General features: G+C 36.8%; 1 long non-coding RNA gene across 1 annotated transcript; it reads left to right on the forward strand.

Moving 5' to 3' along the window:
- The first annotated feature begins 6,544 nt into the window (after window positions 1-6,544).
- LOC117677092 (uncharacterized) lies at window positions 6,545-14,045 on the forward strand. Its single transcript, XR_004594652.3, has 3 exons — window positions 6,545-6,794; window positions 12,172-12,237; window positions 13,780-14,045. It is a non-coding gene; the product is annotated as an uncharacterized LOC117677092 (long non-coding RNA).
- Window positions 14,046-14,485: the final 440 nt, after the last annotated feature.

Consider the following 14,485-nt stretch of genomic DNA (forward strand, 5'->3'; position numbering starts at 1 on the left):
ATTCTAGGGAAACTCAGCTGTCGAGAAGATAGTTTTAGTTGAACCTTACCCCTGACATTGGTAGTTTATATGCTGAGAATTCCCCTTATTTGATTCCCTATCTGCAGTTTGAAGCATAGACTGAACAAGAGAGATCATAATCTGAAACCGCTCTCTATCAGTTAGATATAATTACGATTGATTAGAGTGGTCTTGATCTAGTTTGCTCTAAATGTTACAGTGTTTCTATACAGACATTTAAGAAAAAAAAAATCATAAATGATGCCCCCTTTAAAATTCTTTTAAGTATGCTGGCTTCCCCCTTTTCTTTCTTTCTTTTTCTTTCCCTTTTTTTAAAAAAATCTCCCTTTGAGTAAATTTGAGAGATTCTGAAATCCAAACTTGAAACAACATACACTCTTATTCCTATTGAAAACCTCATTAAAAAGTGTGTGTGTGTGTGTGTGTGTGTGTGAAAACTTATATAAGAAGGTAGTAATCAAATAGTGAGGGGCCCCTTTCACCATTTTAGTCTTGTCTTGTTTTAACAGGGTATACATTTTCTTGGGAAAAATGATCTGGATTATATTTTAGATGTTGTGGTCTTTCAACCCAATATTTGGTTTCACTTGGGTTCAAGGGACCTAACCTGGATTTGAAGCAAACTATGCTTCATACCATTCTTCAGAAGTGGGCCCACCACCACCATCATACAGACATTAGAGGAATGGTCTCTGCAAAGGAACATTCATTCCAGCTAGCTATTTATTGGACTTATATATCTGATGCATTAAAGAGCATCTTCTCTTTTGCCATCTATGTTTAAGTGGGATATAATAATGCTCTAACACAGGCTCAACCATGTTCATACCAAGCTGAGGATATTGAGCCTGTTACTCATGTAGCATTGCATTTCTCTTTTTATATTATTATTTTATTTTATTTAAAAGATTTGTATGGCTGCCTATCTTAAAACATAAGTTTGGCTGGCTCACAACAATGATAAAACCCAGGACTGTAAAACCAACCAGCCAACAAAAAACATAAACCATAAAACCCAAAGGTGGTTTTTCCAAGAGGCAACTAGACTTTCATGTTTTACTTTGAAGATGTTTTGCTTCTCATTCAAGAAGCTTCTTCAGCTCTTGAACAAGCTTCTTGGATGAGAAGTGAAATATCTTCAAAGAAAAAACCAGAAAGTCCAGTTGCCTCTTGAAAAAGCACCTTTGAGACAACCATGACCTGAATGACTGAGAATCTCCATAGACATAAACCATAAAACCAGGACAAAACCTGGTTCTGCAATCATCATCTGGAGTTGATTGTTGGGATGCCAACTATCAACTACAGACATCTCACTCTACTCAAGCTCCTGGAATGTAGTGCTAGGATTTAAAGAAACTTAATACCATAATTTTCAAGAGAAAGTTTATCTCCTATTGGCTGCTGTGTATACAGAAGCTTCTAGGAAGATCGCCAATTTTGATGCAAATTGTATTGCTTTTCACGAGTTAACAATTTAGGTTCTCCAATTATTAATTTTCCATGTATATTATCTTCCATCTGTGCCATGGCTAAGGTTAATGCTTTCCTCTATCTTTCAGATTTTTAATTTCAATATTCCCTTTTATTGTCTTGCTTTATAATTGTGCCCTTTTCTATTATGTCTACTGTTTCTTAACACCTGGTCCTTGACCATCCATAAAGTTAACTAGCTATCTACAGTGTCTAGCTGCTTAATCAGTTGGAACAGGTACAAAGTACAGCATGCACCTATGCTTTGAAAGTATTCTTGAAAATCTGTGGAAATGACAACACCTCATGACCTCCATTCAGTCTATGTGGGAAAAGGTTGTTTAATCTGCTTGCTGTCCCACCATACAATGTCCCTTTGAATTTAATGTAGAATAACTCTTTTTATACCAATTATACAGGCAAGGCAGGAAGTGGGGAGAGGGATGGTGCCCTGACTGGTACTTGGGGATAACCATCTTTTTGGATAAAAAATATTGTGCAAGCAAAAACAGGAAAGCATTATATGATATATAGAGGATGGAGTTTTTCAAACATGGCAAGTTTAAGATGTGTGAACTTCAACTCCCAGAATTCCCCAGCCACAATTCCCCAAAAGACTGTTCTAGGACATTTTGGAAGCACGGTGGAGAACACAGAGTAGGAAGCTCCTGCAAATTAGCAAAATAAACTTAAGAGAAGCTTCAAAGGACTTTGTACATTTGTACATTTAAAGAGGAAGGCAGATACCAAGAGGAACTTACGTTTTGATCAAGAATCGTGCACAGGATTCAATGGTAGCATGTAGACTCCTAAATTCCTTAAGCATGTTTCATTTACTGTGAATGAAAGGGATTTTTCCTCTAATAAAAGAAACCTGTTTCTGCTGAATGTACAATTTTTCAGGTAATACAGTACCACTGAACGCAATGGAAGTTGTGACATCCAGAAGCTGGTGTCTGGAAATAAATAAGCAATATTATTTTCTGCCTCCACAACTTTCTGCAATATTATATTGATATCTAATTAATCTGAAAAACAGTATCAAAGTAGGCCAAGCTACTTTTTTTTTTAAGAAAAAGCCTGAAACATGAGCAAGCCAAACATTTTATGGCATTCTGACTGTACATACATTATGTATATGCGAAGAAACTTTGATGTATATAAAAAGATGCTCATTAATTTTACAGTGAGCAGATGGAGAGGAAAGAACACAGCAGTATGAATGTACTAGCAGAAGTCTGATGGAAAGTGCCCTGCATATACAAAATGAGCTGAGGTGCACTAGATTTTGACCTATCATAAATCCAGAACAAAATCACCCTGACTTGGATGGATTCAAGACACGTCCACAATCTGAGTGAGGTTTCTCCAAAGCAGTCTGGATCCAAATCCAAACCTTTCTAAAAAATCTTGTGGGTAAACTGGAAACTGGAGAAAGATAGTTTGTTTTCAGCAATTGGTTTTCTCCCCAGGCTCTCCCCATGAAGAAAATAACAGCAGAGAAAGAGAAGAAAAGAAGTTCCCATGTCATTTTAGACTTGGCAGCTGTAGCTCCTAATCACGATGAATAGTTTTACCTGGGCTTTCTAATCACAACACTTTGCAGGAGGGATCTTTGATGAATGTCAAGGTCATAAAATGTTCCAGCATTCAACCCTGTTTGCTAATCCAATTTCAGAGAAACAGAATGTTAATATTTGTAGACTTTATTGGGCTAGAAGAGCGCAGCATGGAAAAAACATTTCTGCTTTTATTTTTTCATCCCTCTCTTATCATTTTACAATTTCTATAACTTTTCTTCTAATTAAACAGAATACCCAAAGACAAAAACAGCCCTCTTTCAACTATTTATATTTATTAAAAATCCCAAGCCTTTGAACATACCATACTGATCTTTTGCAGGTTTCTTAACTGTGCCATTTTCATATATACTGTCACAAAGAAAATAAAACAAAATTAAAGAGCAAAGAGAATTAGCATTTACCATATCCCACGAAGGGGAAAACTCAATGCCATAAAACTCCTGTCACTCTTTTTTTAAAATAATAATAATAAAAAAATAGGTAGATCCATGACCATGCCCAACCCGCCTCACTTGGAAAGTAATGGTGTTTTTTTTTTTTTCCTCTCTCTCTGCATGTGTGTATGAAAAGGGATTTAGGAGATAATTAATTCCTCTTTGAGCAGAAGTGGTATGTTCTACATGGGGCTACCCTTGAAAAATATTAGGAATCTACAACTGTACAGAACACAGTAATAGTTTTGGAGGCCCCACTAATGGTCCATGTGACATTGCTGTTATATGGGCTGTGCTGGCTGCCAGTTTGCTTCTGGATCCAATTCAAGGTGTTAGTCATCACCTTTAAAGCCCTTTATGGCATGGGTCCAAGGTATCTGAGGAACTACCTTACCTCAATAGGACTAACCTGCCCCCCCCATTCCAGTGGAAAGGGCCTATCTCAAATCCTGTCAGCTAAAGAATTTCAGTTGGCAGAGTCCAGGAGAAGAGTCTTTTTTGCTATGGCTCCCACTATCTGGAATTACTAAAATTCTGTAGAGATTTTCAGTCATCCAGGTCATGATTGTCCCATAGGTGCTTTTTCTGGAGGCAACTGACTTTGTTCTTTTCTTTGAAGACGTTTTGCTTCTCATCCAAGCAGCTTTTTCCCCACCATCCAGTCAGTGCTGAAGAAGCTTCTTGGATGAGAAACGAAATGTTTTCAAAGAAAAAACAAGAAAGTCCAGTTGCCTCCTGAAAAAGCACCTTTGGGACACCCTCTGGAATATTCTCCAATCAGAGGTCACATCCTGCCCCACACTCCTGGCCTTTTGGAAGAGCCTAAAACCCTGGCTCTGCAACTTGGCCTGGGGACCTGACAGGGGGCCAGCTACATTGGGAGTGGCTGACAAGTAGAGAAGATTCTCATCCCCAGGCTGCCTATCATCTTGGTTCTTAACTTTTAATCTTTTTATTCGGACTTTAATTGCTTTTAGCACTATTTGACTTTTTATTGTATCGTAAGCCATCCAGAGTCATTGTGTTAGTGAGATGGGTGGCATATATATTACAATATAAGAAATAGTAATGTGCAATTTTGGAATAGGCATGCTACATCATTTCCTGAACAGACCATTCTTGATTCAGCTATATTCAACAACTGTTGAGTTTCCAATCTTTCCTTGGGGAAAGATTCTGGAGCAGGTGGTAAAATGTTAGCTATTGAAGATCGTGGATTATGTGGTTTATTTAGTCATGGTTCAAACTGGATATGGTGCAGCCATCTGTTGGCATGGGACAAGCTGATATTTAAGCAAGATTAAGTCAGCCTTTAATTACCCAAAAAAATAAAAATAAAATCAGGCCAGGTGACTCTGATACATTTGACAAACAATTTATTACTGGAGACGGTGATGTATTACCTGAAGTGACATATATTTAGCAAGAAGGCCTGAATATTGTATTAAAACATTGTATCTCCACTAATAGCAGGATAAGCTTTCCAATAGGCCTAAATCTTAACCATGGTTGTTTTTAATTTGTTTTTACTGCCAGCATCTACTGTATGTTAATTTTGGTTTTAAAATCAGAAAACATGTTTCATTTTATTTGGTTTGGGATGAGGTGTCATTATGCTGATAACACTCAGTTATGCATCTCTATCCCAGCTTAAGCTAAAGATGTTATGGAAAACTTCAATTGTTTTCTGAAGGCTATGGATGGGATGAAATAAACTCAAATTAAAATCAAGAATTAATGAGTAACTGTCAATATCCTGGCTCCAAAATTGATTCTGTAAAGTTTTATTTCATCAGAAGAAACAGCTAGTTGACCCAAGGGCCCTACTAGATCCATGGCTCTTGCTAGACCAGTAAGTAGGGCCTGTGTACAAAGAAACCTTTACCCACCTTAGCGGTAACTACATTAGTTCTTAATATGGGTATCCCAGCAATGGTGCCTCATGTCCTTTTCTTCACATGTGTAGGACATGGAGTTGGGATTTTAGATGATAAGGTGGGTTTTTGTGCTTCATGGATTGTGTTCTATGGATTTTCTTTTATTTGCTTCTGTTTGGTTTGTTAACCAATATGAATCTTGAGAAAGGAAAGGTATGAAAATAAATGAAATACAGGTAATTTGTTTCCATGTCTTACTAGCTCCCTGGATATCATTATGTCAAATATCTTAGTAGAAGTGTAGCATTTTCATAATGTGGCTCCAGCATAAATTATTCAGTATGGAATACAGGATTATTTTTCCTACCTATAATAAGGTCTCTTTTCAGTTCCCTACTCAAGTGAAGGATACATTGGATTGACCTTATTTTTATAGCATTGCTTCTAATAAAAATATAATACCCAATGTGATTCCAGGCAGAAAAATTTGAAAGATTTAAAATTAAGAAACTATTACTGAAAAACAACCAGTCTAATTAGAGGCATTGTCTGTGAAATGTATGATTCCTGATTGATATTTCTTTTTAAGAAAGGACACATACTATGTATTAAATAAGGTTTTAAGTAGCTGATTACTTAATCAAAGGCTTCTTTTCAATTCTACCTTGTTCTCTTTTGAAAACTCCAATAATGTAAAATTCACATTTATTGTATGTGGTGTATCTTATAATAGTCACTGAATTCATTTATTGGAACAAGATGAGATATTCAAATAATTTGGTGGGGGAAAGTCATCCTTTTTTTCTGGGAGTATTTTCTAAAAGCAGTGGCATTTTAAATCATTATAAATCAATTGTCTCTGCTCGTTAAAAAAACTAGGAATTCCTGGATATGTATAGTACGTAATTACTTAGAGTTTATTCAGTGTCTCTATATCATGGTGCTTATGCCATTCAATCAGTTAATTAACCTCTTTAATAGAGGCTTTGCCCACAAACATCTCTGCCCAGTTTATAGTTAATTAGCACATGCAAATCCCAGAGCCATACAGCTTCCTTATGATAAGGCTGAATACACATCTTTTCCCGAATTGCAAAAGATGATGAGTAGAATAGGATGACTGCAGCATGCTTTAATTACTATTCATCAAGTTAACAAGGATGCCATTTAATTGAAACCCCAAATCTTGTTTCAGAGCTGGACAAATATAGGGCAGGATGGTATTAAAGCGAAGGAGAGAGCTCGGAATATAAAAGAAGCAATTGATGCGTGTCTCGTGGTGCTTTAGCTATACAAATCCCAAGGAGGGCAACCGGCAGGGATCATCTTCAAAGGAACTCTGCTGAAATAAATTACGGTTGCAAAAGCGAACACTTATAAAGCAACAGACGGAGATGGATAAAACAGTGAGTAAGTCAATGTAATTCACAAAAAGATCAAGAACAATCCAAGGTTAGACGACTTCCAATTGTCTGGCAAAAGAAAACATTCACTTTGCTGAATCTTTGTAAAAAAATTTTTTTGCTGCTTTTGTTTTATAGCTGCTACTGACTGTCATTGTTTTTCTTCCTCTCTTTTCATTGTCCTTGCTATCTAAGCTCTCAGTGTTTGCACTGACCCACAGAATTTGATCAATGACAATCTGTGGCTGGCAATTCTTCTGATCCAAAACTTGATTTCTATTAAGGAAGCCTTCCCCCCACCACCACCACCCTCTTCTTATTTAGTTACAGTCAATGGAGACTTTTTCATTTCTTACTTTGTCTATTTTTCTGTCTCCCTAGTTCTCACTTGCAGGCAAGTAGTATTTCTTGCAGATCATCTAATGCAGCATTATTGCTGTTTTGTTTATAGTCAGCCTGTGGATCTTTTTGCAGCAGCTAACTAGGTGGTCCCTTCTTTCTTCACCTTCCTTGCAGAGACGGCATTTGCTATCAATTGCTACCTTCTCAGTACTGGCTTCATATTCATTTGTTCTTAAGACTTGGTCTTGAGCAGCCAGAATTAAACCCCTCTGTCTCTTCTTCAACTTTCGTGCTCTTAGCCATTGTCAGGTGATGTTGTTATTTGCTTTGCCTATTTTTTTTTAATGTATTAGCCCTGTAATACTTTGCCTTGCCACGTTTCTTTTCTAATCTTTATTTGGTTTTTCTTTTAAATCAGTTTGGCCTCTCCAGTATTTAGTAATCCTTCATGGTATACTAACTTCAGTGCATCTCCTTCAATGTTCTTCAGATATTCTTCCAATACATTTTCTTCCTCTTCTATTATTTTTATGATTTGTTGCAGAGTCAGACAGATATTCAGACTAGATTTGACACTTTTATCCACCTATTAAGTCCTTCCCAAGGACCTGGGATTGGCAGATGTTGTTTGATGCCAAATTATTATTGTTAGCCTGCATTTTTTCTAGCTTCTGTTAATTCTTCAGTACAATACTATGCAAGCACATGGTCTAGAACTTCTGGGGTCCATAGTGCAAGATCTCCTAGAGCTAATAATTTACTTGCTAATTATTGTATATATAAAAAAAAAAAGCTCAACACATATTTCATGGTAGCTCTCCCAAATCCTTGATGCTAGCTCCGAAGACCCCTCAAGTTTTATTACCAACATTTGTCAGGAAACCCATTTATTACTGTACACTGCTAATGCAATGACTAAGATGTACAACTCATATTGAAGTTGTCCAAGTGCAGGGGAGGAATGGACAGTTTCTCTTGATCATTCATTCATTCATTCATTCATTCATTCATTCATTCATTCATTTATTGGACTACTGTTTACTTGGAATGGGTCAGGGTAGGTTGGAAAAAAAGCTTCTTTAAATCTACTTTTCTCTGCTTAGCCACTTCTTTTAATGTTTTAACCTGGTCTCTATTCTCCAACCATCTCACTTTTCTACCCATCTCATAAAACATTGCAACATTATAAAGAGCACAAAGCTGACAAGATCCCAAAGCCATCGGTAACAAGTTTCCCATTGTATCTTTACTGTGCCTTCACTTTTCCTTGATTTATGAAAGGCTAAGGTTTTTAAGAGATGCCACTTTCTCAGGCCTATAGAACTTCCTGTTTATTTTGTCTGATAAGTGACTTTTTGATCTGTTTAATTTTTTTTTATGCTGATCTAATTACAACCATGAATGATTGTGTGCCATTATATTTTGATCTTATGCTCCTAGTGCATAAAAGAGATAAGGGAGAGCGATGTCCTATTTCTTATGAATAAAATTTTGTTCTATTTCTTATAATTAAATTAAATCCAAATTTCACAATTATCTAGTTAATCTGTGGGTCTGATTTTCACATGTTCACAGTATGCATTGACAATGTAACCAGTGACCTCTCTTTTAAGAACCTTCAATATAAAAAATACGTTCTAGACTTATTAGTAATTGCTAATCATAAAGAGACCATTGTCCCAAGAAAATGATAAATATTTGGATAATGATAAATAATACAGTTGGCTGCTGCTTGTTCATAATGTTAGGTATGACAACATGTGTGGCTTATTTGGGCATCCTAAGGAATTTTGACCACCAATTCTGACTCTGGAGAAAGCCATAAGGCAATAGGAGAATTTCATACATTGCTTGATTTTATATGTTTTAGTACTGAATATCCATCAGTGGCCAAGCCATTTGCTTTCTATGATTATCCAAAAAGATATTAAAGTGATGACTCTCCCGTTTTTTTATTCCAAATATCTGCAGTTCAAATGAAGACCTACTCACTTACTAGAATTTAGCATTATCAGTGACAGTAGGCATTGGGGAAAATGCTAATTATCTAATTCCTTTAGAATCTCATTTAAAAGCATAACCATTTCTGTATTTTCTAAAAATACTGAATATGAGTAGTCCTCAACTTGTGACTAAAACTGAGCCTCAAATTTCTGTTGCTAAGTGAGACATTTGGTAAGTGAGTTTTGCCCCATTTTACAACCTTTCTTGCCACAGTTGTTAAGTCAATCACTGCAGTTGTGAGGTTAGTAACACCATTGCTAAATCAGTTTGGCTTTCTCCATTGACTTCGCTTGTCAGAAGGTGATCACATGACCCTGGGACACTGCAACCATCATAAATATGCGCCAGTTGCCAAGCATCTGAATTTTGATCATGTGACTATGGAAAAATTGCATGGTCCTAAGTGTGAAAAATGGTCATAAATCACTTTTTTCAATGCCATTTTAACTTTGAATGGTCACTACACAAACTGTTGTAAGTGGAGGACTATCTGCATTGTACATGAGAGGAGATAATTTTCATAGAAATTAGAAAATTCTAGGAAGACATTTTTAAAATCTTCCTTCCTGACTCCAGTACAGATTTCTCCTTTAGGTGACATGGAAGATTTAGCCTGGTCTTTAGCTAAATAAATTCCTCAAATTCTAGTGAATGATAAACAGTGGACAAACTCACTTGAAGGGAAATGAAATGATCTAATTTCTTTATCACTGTGATTTGTAAAATTATGAGATACGGAGAAGTTAGCAAAAATAAAATATCCAATTAAGGCAATGTACACATAGAAATTAAACAAGAAACATCTATTTTAGTTCTCTTTAGAAATGTCTGTGGAATTCGTTTCTTTTCCCTGTCATAAGTATTTGAAGAGATTTTGTCAAATAAGTTATGCATAATAATTATGGATAATAATTGTTACATATTATACTGCCTAATAGACTGTAACTGTTTAATTTTATTGGAATTTGCCTTCACTCATTTTTATGTGTCTGGAATATCTTTCCTTGATTTCATTTTTGCTATTTATCGGGGCTGTTACTTCTAAATTGTATATATAAAATTTAAAAAGCAAGCATTCAGCCCCCTTTGGCAATCTTATTCCTTTCAGAAATTTAGGAGGATTCAGCCAGCTCTAACAGTTATTTATTCTTTATGCAGATGATTGGATGGGATAGGATAGGAAAACAGACTCATTCTTCAGGCTTTTTCAAATGCTATAGAACAGTGATGGCGAACTTTTTCGGCACTGAGTGCCGAAAAGGGAGCACTTCGTGCATGCTTGTCAGGGCCACGACCAGTAAGAGGAGCTGCCCAGGGGTCATGCATGTGCCGAATAAGGTACTTCCAATTTCCAGCGCATGCATGGCACCAGCAAGCATGTGCCAATCAGCTGGCCAGTGTGCATGCTCATGCTGGAAACTGGAAGATGACATCTTCCTGTTTCCAGGACTGCCACATGCACAAAGGCCAGCATCGCGTGTGCATACGTGCCAGAAACCCTGAAGAGGAACAGGCGATGCCGTGCGTGCCAGGCGACATGGCTCCACGTGCCACTTCGGACATGCTAGGTTCGCCATCACAGCTATAGAATAAAAATCAGGTCAACTGTTCATGGATCTCCTCTGATTGCCATGCATAGTTAGTGCAATTGTCCAAAGTCTGCCAATTTCGCTACCTGTACAACAACCTAGAAATAGGATACTGAGATGATAATACCTGTAGCCCTTTCGTTTTCCATGATTTGAAATTTATAACTCAATTATAAATAAATCAATAAATCTATTAAATAAATAAATATTTAACAGATCTGTGACATTATTCATACAATTAGAATATTCAATACATTGTATACATTCTATTTCTAAACATTCTGTTCCTTTATATACATTTCCATTCCTTATTTCTATTATCTATCCATTCATACCATTTCTCCCATACCGCATAATATTCTGAATCATCCTTTCCCTTTAACTCTAATGTGAGTTTGTCCATTTCTGCATATATTTTTTGAATTACTAATCCCTCCAGCGGTATACTATCTTTCTTCCAATACTGTGCAAAGACAATCCTTGCTGCCATTAATATACAGTATGTAAAGAGAAAAAGTCAATAAAAAAATAAAATATATTTTAAAAAAAAAAGACTGTAAGCCATCTAGAGTCATGTTGGCAAGCTGGGTGGCATAGAAGTTTAATCAGTCAATCAATCAATCAATAAAATAAGGCTTCATGTTGCTTACTATTGACTTTTTTTCCCCCTCAAAGAGTCTTAAAGCAAGTCAGAACCTATCCTTACCTCTGTTTAAATCCCTTCATTCTCAGTTTTTCACAAGTCTCTGTGGCTTGCTCCTTGTCAATGTTTTCTTAACTTCAACTGTCCTCTAGGTTGACAAAGACCTCTTGTGCCCTGAAGAGGTTTTGCCATACCAAATGAAACATTTCTTTCAGGGATGACATTTAAGAACATGGCACTCCGCAGGCAAGATCATTTATTTAATATAGCACAAAGAAGCTTAAACCAGTAATGTAGTGACACACCAAATAAAGAGATGATGCATGTAGCTTTATGACTGCTGTAACAGCAACTGCTCTGCCATATCAAGGAAAGGAATAATGCTATAACTGTCAATTACATGCAAAGGTACGAAAAAGTCTCCTTGTCAAACAATTTATAAGAATAAAAGCTTTGGGGTAGTTAAGTTTTAAAGGAATGGTTTAAAATATCACACAGATACAAACACGCACCCACAATCATCAACATTTCTAATTAGTTATGCATTTCCTCATGGAGGTTACTTCACAGATATAAATGCCTTTACTAACATTTATGGCTTTTGAAACAGGAAATGGAAGAAATGTGCAGAAACTGCACTGTGACAAAAATTCTTTATCTCTACTCAGTCCATAGTAAAGTGTGCTAAAATGATGGATGAGAACTACTGCTTTTCCTCTCAGTCGTCACTGATTTCCTATCAGCGGCAAACCAGACAGTACTGCTACAGTAACCTGTGTTTATGTGTTGTTACTTAAACCAGGTAGGATTCCAGTCAAGAAGATATGAGAATGCAGTTGGATGAAGCACTGGGCTTGCAGGTCATGAGGTGAGGCAGAGCCCGTACATTGATTCTGCTAACTTGCAGTTTGTGAGTCTGCTTTTATCCTAGCTGCTGTTTTGATTTGTGTTATATTTTCTTTTTCTTTATGTGTTTCTATGTGTGTGTAATTTTTAGTTGTTTAGAGTCATGAATAAGTAAATTAAAAAGTAGACTAAAATAGCTATTTCTGAGAAATCCTTCTCTTTAAGTCATAGAGTGGTCATTACAAGTAAATCCTTTGTTTCAAGGTTGCCACTTGGAAATCCATCATGAATATAATAAAAAGGCCTCCCTCCCTCCACCGGCTACCTACCTTATCTCTCCGTGGGTGGGACCCTGTGCATCCTGTGCTGGCATAGAATTAGTAACATCATGTATACCTTAGGTACAGTGGTAGAATTCAATTTTTTTTTACTACTGGTTCTGTGGGCGTGGCTTGGTGGCCATAGTGTGGCTTGGTGGGTGTGGCTTGGTGGGCGTGGCAGGGGAAGGATACTGCAAAATATCCATTCCCATCCCACTCTGGGGCCAGCCAGAGGTGGTATTTGCCGGTTCTCCAAACTACTCAAAATTTCCACTACCGGTTCTCCAGAATCTGTCAGAACCTGCTGAATTTCACCCCTGCTTAGGTATGAAAGCTGGTTGTGTGACTTTGGGCCAGTCCTCTCAACAGTTCAACAGGATCAATAGTTGGTTGATCTGAAAAAAAGTGGACCCTACACTTGTAGGAAAACCCTAGGCAGAAAAAAAGGCAAGTCTTCCAACTGCAGATGGCTTCTTGTCCCTTTTCCCTTGTTCTCAATATTGTTTTATTTACCTTCTATTTGTGAGGGCAGTAGAAGTTTCCACCTATCTCACCCCTTATTCTTCTGTTAAGTAATGGGGAACTTGTGGTTCAAAGAGGGATTTCAAGAAAATGAGTACCCAGGTTTGTTTCTTTTTAAATTTTTCCAATTTAGCCTAAAGTCCTGAGATTTCCAGAGAGTGCCCACTCTAAATATGGGAGAAAATGAGTAGCAGCAGTATCTTTCAGTATGGTTGGGAGGTAACTGAAGGAGAAGGGCTAGTACAGTGGGAGAAATTAGTGCAGCTCGTTTTTAGTGCAAAACCAATCTTATCTGCATTTTTCAAACTGATTCTGCAGCAATTAAATCTCTACAAAGGGAACTGTGCTCAAATATGCATGCATTTTGACACATATATTCTCAATCTGTGATTTTATATCCTTTTGTCATTCCTCCAATGTATTCATTTTTTTCTCCAGTGTATCCATTTTAATAGGCCTATTAATGTGTACCCCTCTGTTTTTCACTTATAATCAGTTAAATTAGCAGAACATGCTGAGTATCAAAATATGACAACCTGAGTGTAGATGGTTATAAATCAAGTCTAAAGGGGTACTTACTTTTCAGGTATATGGATTTATGTTGATTTAGAGCAATATGCCTATGTATGCATTATCTACACACTTGTCACTTGGTACTTGATGCAAGCAGTATCTGCATAATGTGTTTGATGTGTAACAATGCAATTACTCTAATTCCCCAGTGTGCCTCTGGAATATCTGAACTGAAAATTACAGTGATACTACAATGATTGAAAAGTGAAGCTTCTCTCAAATCAAGCTCACCTTCTGCTGACTTATCCATGATTTCAGTCCCCCCCTCCACCATTTTTCTTTTTCTTCTTTGAATATAGAAGTTGCTTATTATTGGCCATTTCCATACCAATGACTTACAGTAACTTGATAGGATCACCCAGCAATGGTAATCACTGAAACAATTTCAAGCCTATCTGTATTACTGTTACTTAGTTACAACAATAGTTGGATATGTTTAGAGATAGTGATAGATCCTAGTGAGAAATTGCAATCTCCATTTGCAACGAAGGTTTGTTTCTTTTTAAATTAAAAGGAGCCTTGGTAGTACAGTGGTCTAAAGCACCCTGTTATTAAGACCAGCTGCCTGCAATTACTGCAGGTTCGAATCTCGCCAGGCTCAAGGTTGACTCAGCCTTCCATCTTTTCTAAGGTAGGTAAATTGAGGACCCAGTTGTGGGGGCAATAAGCTGACTTTGTAATACATATACAAAAGAATGAAGGCTATTGCTTAGCACATTGTAAGCCGCCCTGAGTCTCCGGAGAAGGGCGGCATATAAATTAAATTTTAAAAAAAATCCAATTTAGCCTAAAGTCCTGAGATTTCCAGAGAGTGCCCACTCGAAATATTATAGAACTGTCCCTGCCTCGATTTTT

This window comes from Pantherophis guttatus, chromosome 3 (assembly GCF_059756535.1).
Source record: "Pantherophis guttatus breed Tessera chromosome 3, ASM5975653v1, whole genome shotgun sequence".
In the NCBI taxonomy this organism is placed as follows: domain Eukaryota; kingdom Metazoa; phylum Chordata; class Lepidosauria; order Squamata; family Colubridae; genus Pantherophis; species Pantherophis guttatus.